Genomic DNA, 5,438 nt, shown 5'->3' with positions numbered 1-5,438 from the left:
TTACCACGAACAAGGCTCTGATACCATGTAAAGAATGAGGGAGAGAGATAGGAGACTCAAGTTCAACTTTCTTCACAACACTCAAAAGAGAGAAGACACAAGGTTGGAGGGTGAAGCCTTTCTTCACTTTTGCACACAACAACAATACAATAGAAGAGGGAAATACCCTATATGTCAAAACCTAGAATACGTGGTTCATATGTGAACCCAAACCAAAAACATACGTGGTAGTCTAACTACACCACGAGTATAACTAACATATGCGGTGACATAAATGATAGTCATCCAGGAGATATATCGGGGGTAGAGCTTGATATCTCAACAATTCATTGATGATGCAACTAGGAAAGTGTGGGCTTATGCTATAGCTCGAAAGAGTGATGTGTTCCAGGTTTTTCAGAAATGGCTGGCCTTGGTTGAGAATCATTCAGGTAGAATGCTTAAATGCCTGCGGACTAACAATGGTAGAGAGTATCTCTCTCATGACTTTCAACAATTCTATGATACACGTGGGATTAAGAGGGAGCTCACATCCCCTCATACTCCAGAGCAAAATCTAGTTGTAGAAAAGATGAACCGTACCATTCAAGAAAGGTTGCAATGCATGCTTTCCAATGCAAGTCTTTCTGGTGGTTTTTGGGCTGAGGCAATGAAGATTGCAGTGCGTGTGATCAATAGATCACCTAGTAAGAGTTTGAATGGTGGTATTCCAGAAGAGGCATGGAGTGGAAAGAATCCCTCTTACTCTCATTTGCGTATATTTGGGTGTGAGGCATATGCATATGTACCAAAAGAGCTTCGAAAGAAGCTCGATCCTAAGTCTAGGAAATGCATCTTTCTAGGTTATGGTGAAAGTGGAGAGATGGGCTATCGTCTCTGGGATCTAGAAGCAAAGAAGATCATACGCAGCCATGATGTAGTCTTCAATGAGAAGAAGATGCATAAGGCACCCATGAGGGATGTGGAAATGAGGAGAATCACTTTCCAAGATGTGAATCCACCTTCATATGTTGATAGACATCAAGCTATCCATGCACCAAATGTGCAAGAAATGGTACCACCAAATATTCCCACAGGTATACAATCAAGGGTAGATGATGGATCATCTATTGGTGGAAATGATGAGCCAAATGTGGCTGATATGCATGTGGGACAGCAAGCTGAAATGCCCTTGAGAAGATCATCTAGAGTGTCTAGACCGCCTGATAGGTTTGTTCCAGGGGTAGACTATGTGATGCTTACTGATTGCAGAGAGCCTTCTTGCTATAGAGAGGCTATGATGCGTGAGGATCAATGCAAGTGGGAGTACACTATGCAATCAGAGATGAGTTCACTTATGAAAAATAATACTTGGGACTTGGTTTCTTTGCCACATGGAAAGAAAGCATTGCCATGTAAATGGGTCTACAAGACAAAGGTCACAGGTGATGATGTGCCTAGGTACAAGGCTCATTTAGTCGCTAAAGGGTTCAAGCAAGAGAAGGGTGTGGACTTTGATGAGATATTCTCTCCAGTTGTGAAGATGACCACACTAAGATGCATGCTTGGACTAGTGGCAGCAGAGGATATGGAACTTATGCAGATGGACATCAAGACAGCTTTCTTACATGGGGATTTGCATGAGGAAATTTACATGGTGCAGCCAGAAGGCTTTGAAGAAAAGGGCAAAGAGCATTTAGTTTGCAAGCTAAAGAAGAGTCTCTATGGTCTTAAGCAAGTGCCTAGAGAATGGTATCAGAAGTTTGATGCTTTCATTCGGTCCCAAGGTTTTATAGGAGTGAAATTGATCACTACCTCTACACTAAAAGGGCTAAGGATAATAGCCTGATAATCCTGGCACTATATGTGGATGATATGCTATTGGCTAGCAAGAATACTTATGAGCTAGATGCATTAAAGGCCAAGTTGCATGAGGCCTTTGATATGAAGGATTTGGGACTTGCAGGTCATATTCTTGGTATGCGCATCACGGGTGATCAGAGTAGGAAACTCCTTTGGCTTTCACAAAAAGAGTATGTTACAAAAGTATTGCAGCGTTTCAATATGGAGGGGGGGAAGGCAGTGAGTACTCCATCGCCTCCATATGTGAAACTGAGTCATACAGATAGTCCCAAATTCAGAGTTGGAAAATTCAAAAGGGCTCTATGCTTTTGGCCAGGGGTGCCAGGTGTGGGACTTTATATCCCTTACATGTATCAGGGGTATATGATCATGTTGTTGCAATAACCAAGCAGCCAAGCACTTCTTTGTGGCATTGCAGGTTGGGGCACATGAGCCAGAATGAAATGAAACTCTTATGCCATTTGGGTTATGTACCGCATTTGAGTTTCTCTGATTTTGAATTTTGTGAGCACTGTCTCTATGGGAAGCAGACTAAATCAGCCCATAAAAGAAGGGGAAAGAAAGAGTTTGAAAAGCTTGATTTGGTGCATTCAGACGTATGTGGTCCCATGCCTACACAATCATTAGGCGGGGCTGAATACTATGTGACATTCATTGATGATGCAACTAGGAAAGTGTGGGCTTATGCTATAGCTCGGAAGAGTGATGTGTTCCAGGTATTTCAAAAATGGCTGGCCTTGGTTGAGAATCAGTCAGGTAGAACACTTAAATGCGTACAGACTGACAATGGTGGAGAGTATCTCTCTCATGACTTTCAACATTTCTGTGATACACGTGGGATTAAGAGGGAGCTCACATCCCCTCACACTCCAGAGCAAAATCTAGTTGCAGAAAAGATGAACCGTACCATTCAAGAAAGGTTGCAATGCATGCTTTCCAATGCAAGTCTTTCTAGTGGTTTTTGGGCTGAGGCAATGAAGACTGCAGTGCATGTGATCAATAGATCACCTAGTAAGAATTTGGATGGTGGTATTCCTAAAGAGGCATGGAGTGGCAAGAAGCCCTCTTACTCTCATTTGCATATATTTGGGTGTGAGGCATATGCATATGTGCCAAAAGAGCTTCGAAGGAAGCTAGATTCTAAGTCTAGGAAATGCATATTTCTGGGTTATGGTGAAAGTGGAGAGATGGGCTATCGTCTTTGGGATCCAGAAGCAAAGAAGATCATATGCAGCCATGATGTAGTCTTTAATGAGAAGAAGATGCATAAGGCACCCATGGGGGATGTGTAAATGAGGAGAATCACTTTCCAGGATGTGAATCCACCTGCATATGTTGATAGACAGCAAGTTGTCCATGCACCAAATGTGCAAGAAACGGTACCACCAAGTACTCCCACAGGTATACAATCAAGGGTAGATGATGGATCATCTATTGGTGGAAATGATGAGCCAAATGTGGCTGATATGCAGGTGGGATAGCAAGCTAAAATGCACTTGAGAAGATCATCTAGAGTATCTAGACTGCCTGATAGGTTTGTTCCAGGGGTAGACTATGTGATGCTTACTGATTGCGGGGAGCCTTCTTGTTACAAAGAGGCTATGATGCGTGAGGATCAATGCAAGTGGGAGTATGTTATGCAATCAGAGATGAGTTCACTTATGAAAAATAATACTTGGGACTTGGTTTCTTTGCCACATGGAAAGAAAGCATTGCCATGTAAATGGGTCTATAAAATGAAGATCACAGGTGATGATATGCCTAGGTACAAGGCTCGTTTTGGTCGCGAAAGGGTTCAAGCAAGAGAAGGGTGTGGACTTTGATGAGATATTCTCTCTGGTTGTGAAGATGACCACACTAAGATGCATGCTTGGAGTAGTGGCATCAGAGGATATGGAGCTTATGCAGATGGATGTCAAGACAGCTTTCTTGCATGGGGATTTGCATGAGGAAATTTACATGGTGCAACCGGAAGGCTTTGAAGAAAAGGGCAAAGAGCATTTAGTTTGCAAGCTAAAGAAGAGTCTCTATGGTCTTAAGCAAGCACCTAGAGAATGGTATCATAAGTTTGATGCCTTCATTCGGTCCCAGGGTTTTAGAAGGAGTGAAATTGATCACTGCCTCTACACTAAAAGAGCTAAGGATAATAGCTTGATAATCTTGGCACTATATGTGGATGATATGCTATTGGCTAGCAAGAATACTTATGAGGTAGATGCATTAAAGGCCAAGTTGCATGGGGCCTTTGATATGAAGGATTTGAGGTCATATTCTAAAACCCTGGGACCGAATGAAAGCATCAAACTTCTGATACCATTCTCTAGGCGCTTGCTTAAGACCATAGAGACTGTTCTTCATTTGGCAAACTAAATGCTCTTTCCCCTTTTCTTCAAAGCCTTCCGGCTGCACCATGTAAATTTCCTCATGCAAATCCCCATGCAAGAAAGCTGTCTTGACATCCATCTGCATAAGCTCCATATCCTCTATTGCCACTAGTCCAAGCATGCATCTAAGTGCGGTCATCTTCATAACCGGAGAGAATATCTCATTAAAGTCCAGTCCCTTCTCTTGCTTGAATCCTTTAGCAACCAAACGGGCCTTGTACCTAGGCATATCATCACCTGTGACCTTTATTTTGTAGACCCATTTACATGGCAAGGCTTTCTTTCCATGTGGCAAAGAAACCAAGTCCCAAGTCTTATTCTTCATAAGTCAACTCATCTCTGATTGCATAGCATACTCCCACTTGCATTGATCCTCGCGCATCATAGCCTCTTTGTAGCAAGAAGGCTCCCCGCAATCAGTAAGCATCACATAGTCTACCCCTAAAACAAACTTATTAGGTGGTCTAGACACTCTAGATGATCTTCTCAAGGGCATTTTAGCTTGCTGTCCCACCTGCATATCAGCCACATTTGGCTCATCATTTCCACCAATAGATGATCCATCATCTACCCTTGATTGTATACCTGTGGGAGTACTTGGTGGTACCATTTCTTGTACATTTGGTGCATGGACAGCTTGCTGTCTATCAACATATGCAGGTGGATTCACATCCTGGAAAGTGATTCTCCTCATTTCCACATCCCTCATGGGTGCCTTATGCATCTTCTTCTCATTGAAGACCACATCATGGCTGTGTATGATCTTCTTTGCTTCTGGATCCCAGAGACGATAGCCCATCTCTCCACTTTCACCATAACCCAAAAAGATGCATTTCCTAGACTTAGGATCTAGCTTCTTTCGAAGCTCTTTTGCCACATGTGCATATGCCTCACACCCAAATATACGGAAATGAGAGTAAGAGGGCTTCTTGCCACTCCATGCCTCTCTAGGAATACCACCATCCAAACTCTTACTAGGTGATCTATTGATCACATGCACTACATTCTTCATTGCCTCAGCCCAAAAACCACCAGAAAGACTTGCATTGGAAAGCATGCATTGCAACCTTTCTTGAATGGTACGGTTCATCTTTTCTGCAACTAGATTTTGCTCTGGAGCGGATGTGAGCTCCCTCTTAATCCCACGTGTATCACAGAAATGCTGAAAGTCATGAGAGAGATACTCTCCACCATTGTCAGTCCGTAGGCATT

This window comes from Dipteris shenzhenensis, chromosome 26 (assembly GCF_047967505.1).
Source record: "Dipteris shenzhenensis isolate YYH24624 ecotype China chromosome 26, Dip_SZ_1.0, whole genome shotgun sequence".
NCBI lineage: Eukaryota > Viridiplantae > Streptophyta > Polypodiopsida > Gleicheniales > Dipteridaceae > Dipteris > Dipteris shenzhenensis.
Note: the sequence above shows the minus strand (reverse complement) of the source record.